A 13247-nucleotide genomic window follows, 5' to 3' on the forward strand; every position below is an offset into this window, starting at 1 on the left:
CTTAATAGATCTTGATGCTCAATGTTCAAGTAGCTTAATCCAGGCTTTCCATTGAAAAACACTTTCCAAATAACCCTATATGCTTTCCAGAAATTCTACGTCATTTCTGATCAACAATATGTCAACAACATATATTCATCAGAAATTCTATAGTGCTCCCACTCACTTCTTTGGAAATACAAGTTTCTCATAAACTTTGTATACACCCAAAATCTTTGATCATCTCATCAAAGCATACATTCCAACTCCGAGATGCTTACTCCAGTCCTTAGAAGGATTGCTGGAGCTTTGCATACTTATTAGCATCTTTCAGGATTGACAAAACCTTCCGGTTGTATCACATACAACCTTTCCTCAAGAAAATCGTCGAGGAAACAATGTTTTGACATCCTATCTGCAAGATTTCATAAATAATGCAGTAATCGCTAATATAATTCCAACAGACTCTTAGCATCGCTACGAGTGAGAAAGTCTCATCGTAGTCAACTCCTTGAACTTGTCGAAAAACATCTTAACGACAAGTCGAGCTTTCTTAATGGTGACATTTACCATCATTGTCCGTCTTCCTTTTAAAATCCATCTGTACTCAACAGCCTTACGACCATCGAGTTCTCCAAAGTCTACACTTTGTTTTCATACATGGATCCTCTCTCGGATTTTATGGCCTCGAGCCATTTATCGGAATCCAGGCCCACCATCGCTTCTCCATAGCTCGTAGGTTCATTGTTGTCTAGCAACATGACTTCCAAGACAGGATTACGTACCACTCTGAAGTAGTACGCATCCTTGTCATCCCACGAGGTTTGGTAGTGACTTGATCTGAAGTTTCATGATCACTATCATAAGCTTCCACTTCAATTGGTGTAGGTGCCACAGGAACAACTTCCTGTGCCCTGCCACACACTAGTTGAAGAGATGGTTCAATAACCTCATCAAGTCTCCACCATCCTCCCACTCAATTCTTTCGAGAGAAACTTTTCCTCGAGAAAGGACCCGATTCTAGAAACAATCCCTTATTGCTTTCGAATCTGAGACAGGAGGTATACCCAACTGTTTTGGGTGTCCTATGAAGATGCATTTATCCGCTTTGGGTTCGAGCTTATCAGCCTGAAACTTTTTCACATAAGCGTCGCAGCCCCAAACCTTTAAGAAATGACAGCTTAGGTTTCTCTAAACCATAGTTCATACGGTGTCATCTCATCGGAATTACGTGGTGCCCCTTTTAAAGTGAATGTGGTTGTCTCTAATGCCTAACCCATAAACTATCGTGGTAATTCGATAAGAGACATCATGGTATGCATCATATCCAATAGGGTGCAGTTATGATGTTCGGACACACCATCACACTATGGTGTTCCAGGCTGTATTAGTTGTGAAACAATTTCCACAGTGTCTTAATTCTGTGCCAAACTCGTAATTCAGATATTCATCTCTATGATCATATCATAGATATTTTATCCTCTTGTCACGACGATCTTTCAACTTCACCCTGAAATTACTTGAACCTTTCAATAATTCAGACTCGTGATTCATCAATTAAATATACTCAACATCTACTCAAATCATCTGTGAAGTAAGAACATAACGATATCCACTACGTGCCTCAGCACTCATTGGACTGCACACATCAAAATGTATTACTTCCAACAAGTTGCTTTCTTGTTCCATCTTACTGAAAACGAGGCCTTTCAGTCATCTTGCCCATGTGGTATGATTTGCATGTCTCAAGTGATTCAAAATCAAGTGAGTCCAAACGATCCATCTGTATGGAGTTTCTTCATGCATATACCAATAGACATGGTTCGCATGTCTCAAGTGATTCAAAATACGAGTGAGTCCAAAGATCCATCAACATGGAGCTTCTTCATGCGTTTTATACCATATGACTCTTGGGCAGCACAAGTACGTTAGGGTACTATTCATTACTATCTGTTTGGCATGAACATTGTGTATCACTACGAACTTCGACGATTTCAATAACCATTGCGAGTGTCAGGTGTAAGACCATTTCGAATAGGTATTCATTCAAATAATCATTTCAGGTGTAAGACCATTTTATTGATATTTTATCAAATAAACAATATTATCTATTCTCTTTAAATGAATAACCGTATTCGATAGACATAATCCAATCATGTCTATGCTCAACGCAAACACCAAATAACAATTATTTAGGTTTTAATACCAATCTCGATGGTAGAGGGAGCGTGCGATGCTTGATCATATCAAACCCTGGAAACACTTCCAACACATATCGTCAGCTCACCTTTAGCTAGTCTCCGTTTATTCCGTAGCTTTTATTTCGAGTTACTAACACTTAGCAACCGAACCGGTATCTAATACCCTGGTGCTACTAGGAGTACTAGTAAAGTACACATCAACACAATGTATATATCCAATATACTTCTATCGACCTTGCCAGCCTTTAATCTACACTGTAATCTCGTGGTTTGGGTTCAACGGGTTTCTTCACTAGAGCAGCAGCTGAATTGCCGTTTCATGAAGTATCCCTTTTGCCCTTGCCCTTCTTGAAACTAGTGGTTTCACCAACCATCAACAATTGATGCTCCTTCTTGATTTCTACTTTTGCGGTGTCAAACATCGCGAATATCTCAAGGATCATCATATATGTCCCTGATATATTATAGTTCATCACGAAGCTCTAGCAGCTTGGTGGTAATGACTTCGGAGAAACATCACTATTTCATCTGGAAGATCAACTCCCACTCGATTCAATCGATTGTTGTACTCAGACAATCTGAGCACAAGCTCAACAATTGAGCTTTTCTCCCTTAGTTTGCAGGCTAAGAAAATCGTCGGAGGTCTTATACCTCTTGACGTGGGCACGAGCCTGAAATCCCAATTTCAGCCCTCAAAACATCTCATATGTTTTTCTCGCGACGTTTCAAAAACGTCTTCGGTGCCTCAACTAAACCGTTTAACTACTATCACGTAGTTATCAAAATGTGTATGTCAGATGTTCGCAACATCCATAGACAACGTTCGAGGTTCAGCACACTGAGCGGTGCATTAAGGACATAAGCCTTCTGTGAAGCAATGAGGACAATCCTAAGTTTACAGACCTGGATTAATGGACATCTGATAGCCTTCTTGAGGCATGAAGAGCCGTGTCGGTGAGGGAGCCTACACTCAGTTGTTGTGTATCACTGGCAGACCTATGGGCCGGCGCTCAGTAATTTGACTACTGCACAACTTCTAACGAGATCTTTCGACATAGCTCTGAGAGAGGTCATCTACAAACTACGTAGATGTTGGACGAGCAGTTAGATGTGCAAGGCGGGCGGAGCTACAACGAGAATTTGCAAGACCTGTCTTGATCTAATGTCTCTAGGGATAATATAGAAGTCTTCATCTTATGAAACTCCACACTTAGATAGATCATCCCTCTAAGCGCAACTAAATGATTACATATCCCGAATGTACACCTAGGACGTGTCCCGGATCATCCGACGTGAGACGCGACTAGTCAAATGACAATCGGCTTGAAAGCACATGCTTTCTAGTTGGTGATACGAGATCAACGCTTAATATCGACCGCATTTGCCCGAGCCTTTTTAATTTCTGATTCTCGTTTTCGTGAGGCCCATTCTGTAACGATTTGCTATGTCTCGTCAAAGCCTCATACCGCCGAGGAGTTAACGCTGAGCGTGTGTAAATGATATCTGGCTGAAAACACACCACACACGTTGTATGTGAACAAAGATCTAAATCACAGCACTTCTGATTCATTTAGCAGTGGTGCTTCGAAACGAGCGAAGCTTTGGCAACGCGCATGGGGAGCAGGTTAGGGGGATAGCGCCCTCTTGGAAGATATTTAGTGAGAGATCATCGATTCTACTACATCCGCGTCGTCACACCTCAGCAAATAAGATGTAGCGTAGACTGATAACACATCACATTGCAATAAATAGTGACATGATATCGCCAAAATTCAAATATTGCCCTTTTGATCTCCATCTCGGGGGCTCCATGATCATATCGGTTCACCGTCCACCTACTTTTACAACACTTTTCCGCCGCCGCCATGTTATTTGTAGTTGATGGGGTCAATGGATTACCGTTAATGTAGATGCTTCTGACCATCCAGGATCTCCTATTCATTCGGTTCGCGATCGAGTCGTGTTACGATGCCGGTCACCGTCACCCATGTTGAGACTATGGATCTCTTACTGACTCCATGGGCTAACGTTAGGTTAGGGAGCCGAATGAATGTTAAACTGATGAATCACATTGGAATGGTTAATGTTGACACGACTTTGCAGTATCATAAATTATTAATTGTCATTGAACAACTCACTATGTGCCCTTGAGCCGGATAATTGGTAAGAACTAGTAACTTTGTGTACGATACCTGACATATAGTCAGTATTTCCGATATTCATCAAGAAACAGTGGAATGCACAGTCTCGATAATGAGTTCACATGATACATCATTGGTCTATTTATATGATTGACCCTCTAGCGACCTGTCCTTAGACCATTCACATTTCACATATCAGCATTAGAACCGCATAGTCAGGAACAAGGTTAAGACGTCCTCTGTAATTGTTGTTGACAATTATTGTGGCTGCTATGGGTTTCTAGCAAGAACGTTTCTTACCTACGCAAAACCACAACGTGATATGCCAATTTGTCTATTTACCCTTCATAAGGACCCTTTTCATCGAATCCGATCCGACTAAAGTGGGAGAGACAGACACCCGCTAGCCACCTTATGCAACTAGTGCATGTCAGTCGGTGGAACCGTCTCACGTAAGAGTACGTGTAAGGTCGGTCCGGGCCGCTTCATCCCACAATGCCACCGAATCAAGATTGGACTAGTAACGGCTAAGCATATTGAACAAAATCAACGCCCACAACTACTTTGTGTTCTACTCGTGCATAGAAACTACGCATAGACCTAGCTCATGATGCCACTGTTGGGGAACGTAGCATAAATTCAAAATTTTCCTACGTGTCACCAAGATCTATCTATGGAGTCATCTAGCAACGAGGGAGGAGTGGATCTACATACCCTTGTAGATCGCGCGCGGAAGCGTTCAAGAGAACGGGGTTGATGGAGTCGTACTCGTCGTGATCCAAATCACCGATGATCCTAGCGCCGAACGGACGGCACCTCCGCGTTCAACACACGTACGGAGCAGCGACGTCTCCTCCTTCTTGATCCAGCAAGGGGGGAGGAGAGGTTGATGGAGATCCAGCAGCACGACGGCGTGGTGGTGGAAGTAGCGGGATTCCAACAGGGCTTCGCCAAGCGCTGCGGGAGGAGGGAGATGTGTCATGGGAGGGAGAGGGAGGCGCCAGGGCTTAGGTGTGGCTGCCCTCCCTTCCCCCCACTATATATAGGGCCAAGGGAGAGGGGAGGGCAGCCTTGGCCCTTCCTCCAAGGAAGGGTGCGGCCAGGGAGGAGTCCCTCCTCCCCAAGGCACCTCGGAGGTGCCTTCCCCCTTTAGGACTCTTCCTTTCCTCCTTCTCTTGGCGCATGGGCCTCTTGGGGCTGGTGCCCTTGGCCCATATAGGCCAAGGCGCACCCCCTACAGCCCATGTGCCCCCCCGGGGCAGGTGGCCCCACCCGGTGGACCCCCGGGACCCTTCCGGTGGTCCCGGTACAATACCGGTGACCCCGAAACTTGTCCCGATGGCCGAAATAGCACTTCCTATATATAATTCTTTACCTCCGGACCATTCCGGAACTCCTCGTGATGTCCGGGATCTCATCCGGGACTCCGAACAACTTTCGGGTTACCGCATACTAATATCTCTATAACCCTAGCGTCACCGAACCTTAAGTGTGTAGACCCTACGGGTTCGGGAGACATGCAGACATGACCGAGATGACTCTCCGGTCAATAACCAACAGCGGGATCTGGATACCCATGTTGGCTCCCACATGTTCCACGATGATCTCATCGGATGAACCACGATGTCAAGGACTTAATCAATCCCGTATACAATTCCCTTTGTCTATCGGTACGATACTTGCCCGAGATTCGATCGTCGGTATCCCGATACCTTGTTCAATCTCGTTACCGGCAAGTCTCTTTACTCGTTCCGTAACACATCATCCCGTAATCAACTCCTTGATCACATTGTGCACATTATGATGATGTCCTACCGAGTGGGCCCAGAGATACCTCTCCGTTACACGGAGTGACAAATCCCAGTCTCGATTCGTGCCAACCCAACAGACACTTTCGGAGATACCTGTAGTGTACCTTTATAGCCACCCAGTTACGTTGTGACGTTTGGCACACCCAAAGCACTCCTACGGTATCCGGGAGTTGCACAATCTCATGGTCTAAGGAAATGATACCTGACATTAGAAAAGCTTTAGCATACGAACTACATGATCTTGTGCTAGGCTTAGGATTGGGTCTTGTCCATCACATCATTCTCCTAATGATGTGATCCCGTTATCAATGACATCCAATGTCCATGGTCAGGAAACCGTAACCATCTATTGATCAACGAGCTAGTCAACTAGAGGCTTACTAGGGACATGGTGTTGTCCATGTATCCACACATGTATCTGAGTTTCCTATCAATACAATTCTAGCATGGATAATAAACGATTATCATGAACAAGGAAATATAAATAATAACTAATTTATTATTGCCTCTAGGCATATTTCCAACTACTGTCACTCTAGCAACCCATCATCTACTTATTACTTCCCAATGCCTTCCTCTAGGCCCAAATAATGGTGAAGTGTCATGTAGTCGACGTTCACATAACACCACTAGAGGAGAGACAACATACATCTCATCAAAATATCGAACGAATACCAAATTCACATGACTACTAATAGCAAGACTTCTCCCATGTCCTCAGGAACAAAAGTAACTACTCACAAAGCATAAACATGTTCATAATCAGAGGGGTATTAATATGCATATAGGATCTGAACATATGATCTTCCACCAATTAAACCAACTAGCATCAACTACAAGGAGTAATTAACACTACTAGCAACCTACTAGCACCAATCCCGGACTTGGAGACAAGAATTGGATACAAGAGATGAACTAGGGTTTTGAGATGAGATGGTGCTGATGAAGATGTTGATGGAGATTGCCCTCTCCCGATGAGAGGAGAGCGTTGGTGATGACGATGGCGATGATTTCCCCCTCCGGGAGGGAAGTTTCCCCGGCAGAACAGCTCCGCCAGAGCCCTAGATTGGTTCCGCCAAGGTTCCGCCTCGTGGCGGCGGAGTTTCATCCGAGAAGATGGCTTATGATTTTTTCCCATCGAAAGACTCCATATAGCAGAAGATGGCCACCGGAGGGCCACCAGGGGGCCCACGAGGTAGGGGGCGCGCCCAGGGGGTAGGGCGCGCCCCACCCTCGTGGGCAGGGTGTGGCCCCCCTGGTGAAGTTTCTTCTTAGTATTTTTTATATATTTGGAAAACATCTTCCGTGAAGTTTCAGGACTTTTGGAGCTGTGCAGAATAGGTCTCTAATATTTGCTCCTTTTCCAGCCCAGAATCCCAGCTGTCGGCATTCTCCCTCTTTATGTAAACCTTGTAAAATAAGAGAGAATAGGCATAAGTATTGTGACATAATGTGTAATAACAGCCCATAATGCAATAAATATTGATATAAAAGCATGATGCAAAATGGACGTATCAGCGTCACTGGGAGTGGCCAAGGAGGCCGTGGGATAACATAGTACGCTCCCTCCAATGCTCCACCTGTACAGTGCAAGGCTGCCATGTAGGCAAAAATCTAATTACCAAGGTAATTAAGAGGAGAGAGATTGAGTCTGGACCCCTAAATATAATCTTCTAAGATTTCACATACGACACATACAGATGTATATAGACATATCTAGATGTAGTTCACTCATTTTGCTCCATATGTAGTCTCTATAGCAATATCTAAAAAGACTTATATTTAGCAACAGAGGAGTAGTGAGTATGGGAGCACATGATATTTCCCCGTCCAGACCGACCAAGTTGGCTTCTCACCTTCTTGGCCCAACAAAAACCCCCCCCTCCCGACGCGCTCCCACCGTCGCCAGCTGAGCCCACCGCTCCACATTGATGGCAAGTCAGGGCGACGCGACCTCTCATTGCTTCCGCCGTTGAAGCGGCGCGCCGACCGAGGGCACCGCCCGCTGCACGCCCGGCATTTCAGACTACACAGTGGAGAGTAACTTTAGAGCAAGTACTACAATTAGATGACATAAGGATTTAAATATAGTATTTGTGCTTAGTTGAAGGAGAGAGAAGAGGAGAGAGAAGAGAAGCGGGTTGTAAACTTGTAGCCGGTTGTAGCAGGAGCTCCAACATACTTTGTGAGACAAAAGGTGGGGCCATTATTAATGATATAGTATTATACTAAAGGGACTAACTATTGTACTAGCAGGCTATTAGGTTGGTTCTAGATGATGTGTCAACTTCATATAGCCGGATGTTGGCTATACTATTAACCATCTCTAAGTTGTGTGAGTGGGACTAAAGTTTAGTCCCATACTGCTAGGTGAGTGTGAGTTGCACCACTTTATAATGTGATCTATTCTAGCATTTGCATGAGCATGATAATAGGAAACCTACACGCGCTCTTCGGGAATGAGCCTGTCCAAGGACAAAAGCTATGCACACGTGGTCTATATTTTTGTTGGTCGGAAAATTTATTAAGTCATGTTAATATCTACAGCTCATTTCTCATTCTTTGGGATAGTGACATATTGACTTGACGCCGGAGGGGGTTTGGGGCCAAACGGGCCTACTAGATAGTCCTCTGGTCTTTACTGCATGACCATATCTTGCGACGGCGTATCTGCGCTAAGAGCGCACGGCTATAGGTCATATTGGAAGATGGTTCACGTCACCTGGCGTGTTCCCAGATCGGTAGAGGGAGAGGCCAGTCCATCACTGCGTCGCGAGTCCCTGCGCCGTCACAGGTGCGCAGGACCTCAGCTAAAAGCGGTACAACAGGTACTCCGAACCCTCTTCTGAGAGTACGATCCTTCACTAGACAAGCTCGGCGAAATCAGGGTCATTCGGGAGGGAGTGACACACTCATTGACTCATTGCTCAGCCTAGGCCGCGACGACTTCCTTCGACGACTCAGGCCTTCCCGCTGGACCTCATCAATGACATGAGTTCTTACTCTCACAGTGTGTCCTCCTGGTTTAGTCCGCATATATTTTGATCTTTGCAATTGTCATCATGATCTATTTACTGTTTGATTCGGATTAAATCTCATAGTAAATTGCTCATATATTCAACAATCCAATCCAAAAACCTGATTATAGGCAATTTACTCCGAGTGGTTTTGCGCGCTTTTGAAGCCGCCTACTTTTAAGGGGGTGCAATATAAAAGGTGGCGCACAAGAGCAGTATATTGGTTTCAGATCATGTACTGCTATGACGCCACTAAGGGTAAGCCTGAGGGCGATCTTAATCCTACACACAGGAAGCTTTTGAGAACATGGATACCCTCTTCAAAGCCGCCCTGCTGAGTGTTCTTGACGATTCCATTGTGGATTCATATATGTCGTTTGACAGCGGCAAAGACATATTACCTATGCTCGAGGCCACGTTTGGGGCCTCGGGCGCTGGCAACAAGTTGTACGTCATGGAGCAATTCTGTGACTACAAGATGACTGATGAGCGCTCTGTTGTTCAGCAGACTCATGAGATACAGTCACTCGCTAAGGAACTTGAGTACTTTAAGTGTGTGTTGCCGGACAAATTTGTTGCTGGACCATCATTGCCAAGCTTCCACCTTCGTGGAACGATTTTGCTACTTCTCTGAAAAACAAGAGACATGAGTTTTCCGTTTCGGATCTCATTAGCACTCTTGATTTGAAGAGAAGGCGAGAGCAAAAGACACACGTGCTCGGGTCGCTGAGGGAGCTTCTAGTGCCCACATGGTACACGAGAAGAACTTCCAGCCCAACCAGCCCCAAAACAACAAGAACAAATCTCAGGGGAAAGGCAAGTTTGATGCAAAGAACAAGCATCACATTCTACCAACTTCAAGAAGAATTCTCATAACGGGAAGGGATACAAACCTCAATTTTGGTAGCACCCGCACAAAACTTATATGGCTGCATCTACCTGCTGTCAGCTAACCTCATGGTGCTCCAGGTATTCCTACATTCGTAACTAGGTACAATCACCACCGCACAAGATGAAATAAGCTTATTCGATACGTTGACTTGCTGATTGCAGTGCGAGAACGATCCTGTCATGTGTGGAGTACAAACAAGCAGTGCAGCCGAAGGTGGAAATCAACCAAGGACTTATGAAATTATATATAATCTTCCTCAGGCAGGTCAGTATCCCCATCTAGATGATCATGTTTTGTCATCGAGCTACTGATACGTGCTACTGCTTTGCAACACCGCTATAATTGTATATAGTCATTGTTATTTCCTTTTCATAGAGTCTGGACATATTTGATACAGTATTTATGGCACACGCCAATTATGGACATCAATTAGGCTGGCCTCTTACGTATTGTTACACCGTTCTTCATGCTAGCTGGCAAAGGAGTACAACGCAATACAAGATCGACAGCTAGGCGATGGTCGCTGGGGGAGTTGGCCTAACCATGACGAATATGGCTTCGCAACATAATTTGGAGCAATAACGGAAACAAGCACCCCACGATCTAATGCATGCGCAAGGAGAGGCCTTTGCCCCCATAACGAGATAGGAATTAAAAGCGACTCGAGTTATGTTAAAAGCCAAGTCAGAACGCAGCGGGACCGATTTTTCTTTTATTTTCCACCTCCTCATAGCTTGTATGGCTAAGTATTTGGCCGAGCGTGTATTTGGAGTGAACAGCACTTTGAGAGGCATGAAGCATGCTAGAACTTTGGTCTTTATTATAAGTTCGAGATATAGTGGGTACACAGTACCTGAGCGGCTAGCAAAGCTAGTTATTACTATGTAATATACATTACAGCCACTTGGTGACTACTGACAAGTCGTAGGTAGAGTATATAGGATAGGGCCTGTCTTTGGGCGAGACACCTGAACCTTGGCCGGCGCAACCGACTATGTTGAGTGTTCCTGCAATCACCATCTTACCGGTGGCAGTGCTTCGTAATTGATGTGAGCACCTAGTAGCTGAGTAACCTAACGTACCTTGTATAGATTTGAATGGCCGTCAGATAAGCTTGGAGGCGGTCATAATCTTAATTTCTTGTTGCGCAGAATTGGCTAAAATGCTTCGAGAGATCACGGAGCGGACCGACAGAGAGGTTCGGGCTGCCTCTAGTGTTAAAGGTCCCTCCAGTACGAAAAGCGATGCATCCAACTGGGCCGATACAAAAGCTATCCATCTTAAAGCCCATTTGTTTTTGTTTTTTGCGAGGAGAAGCCCATTCTTGAAGAGGGGGCGATCCCAAAAAACCCTCCTTCCTCCTCGCTTCCACTTATACTACAGCTCGCTGGACTCTCCCACTTCGTCCCCCCAATTCCCCCCGCTCCCCATCTTCCTCACTCGTCCAGAAAACCCCCGCTCACCTTCTTCCTCACTCGTACAGAAACCTGCTCCTCTTCTTCCACTCCTACAGAAAACCCCAGCCCTCCTTCTTCCCCACTCGCACTGCCACTAGGCTCGTCTCTGGCTACTCTGCTCAAACCCGTGAGCTCGGGCACGATGCCCACAAGGAAAATGGAGTCGGCTGGCCCCAGCGCCAAGAAGATGAGGCTCCCGCCAGCGACGCCGGTTGTAGATCCCGCACCCGGCAGCGCGGGGAGAAGCGGCGAGCCCCCCCACCCGGATCTGAGGAACCGGTAGAATCTCCGGTGGACCGCATCAGCGATCTCCCGGACGTCATCCTTGAGGAGATCATCTCGCTTCTCCCCACCAAGGATTGCTGCGCACACAAGTCCTCTCAACTCGGTGGCACCCTCTGCGCACCGCGCCCCTCAATCTCGACTGTGTTCAGATATTGTCCTTCCTGAATTATGTGCGCACACCTGAGGCTGAGAATTCGAGACTTATATCATACGTTGCTATTGCCATTCAAATAGCCGAGAGGCTCATCGTGCTCACTCCAGCGCGCCTCAGCCGAGTAGTGCCGCCATTCCGCCTAGTCACACCCCCTCATTCTGAGCCATTCACCGGCTCGCCTTTGATCGAATCTTCAGCCATTCTGAACCGTAGGGCGCACCCCTGATCGGCTATTATAGTTAAGCGGTTTGCACTCGGATATTCCGCACCGCTTTGACCTTTGATCGGACCGGAACGGTGCCCTTGAGCAAGCATACTGGGACGAGTCCGCCTCTTGAATCTATCTTACAAGGGTCAATCTTTGTCGCTTCTTGGAATCGAAAACTCTACAGTCCTCACTAGAGCTTTCAATCATACCGCCGTTATAATAGCAATCCGCTGTGATACCTAAGAAACATATCACTTCTATTTGGACGACCCGGGAACACGGGCCAACCAGGACAACCATCATGCCAGCACATTCACCTCCGGTAGACCAGACCGCCTTATTCGTTGGGCTCATCCTCCGGTGCGGGGCGGGCCGTCCGTGCAGGGGGGGCCACTCCGGACCGCGTGCCCGGGCGTTTGCACAGAGACTGCATCTTTGCAAGTCTATAGTCACCTATTATGTGTTATGATCCGTTAACCCCGAAGTGACAATAATCGGGATACTTACCGGTGATGACCGTAGTTTGAGGAGTTCATGTATTCACTATGTGTTAATGCTTTGTTTCGGTATCTATTAAAAGGAGGCCTTAATATCCCTTAGTTTCCGTAAGGACCCCACTGCCACGGGAGGGTAGGACAAAAGATGTTATGCAAGTTCTTTTCCATAAGCACGTATGACTATATTTGGAATACATGCCTACATTACATTGATGAACTGGAGCTAGTTCTGTGTCACCCTAGGTTATGACTGTTACATGATGAACCGCATCCGGCATAATTCTCCATCACTGATCCATTGCCTACGAGCTTTCCATATATTGTTCTTTGCTTATTTACTTTTCTGTTGCTATTGCTATCATCACAACAAAATACCAAAAACATTACTTTTACTACTGTTACTTTGCTACCGTTACCACTACTATCATATTACTTTGCTACTACTTTGCTGCAGATATGTTTTTGAGAGATATTCCGTAGTCCAATGAGGATGGTGCAGAATGCCCGTGTGCCAGATGTAAGAGACGTATCCGCAGAGATAAGAGTGAGATGACTAAGCACCTTCGCACGCATGGATTTATGCCCAACTTTAATATGCCGATAAA

The sequence above is a fragment of the Triticum urartu genome, chromosome 3 (genome assembly GCF_003073215.2).
Source record: "Triticum urartu cultivar G1812 chromosome 3, Tu2.1, whole genome shotgun sequence".
NCBI lineage: Eukaryota > Viridiplantae > Streptophyta > Magnoliopsida > Poales > Poaceae > Triticum > Triticum urartu.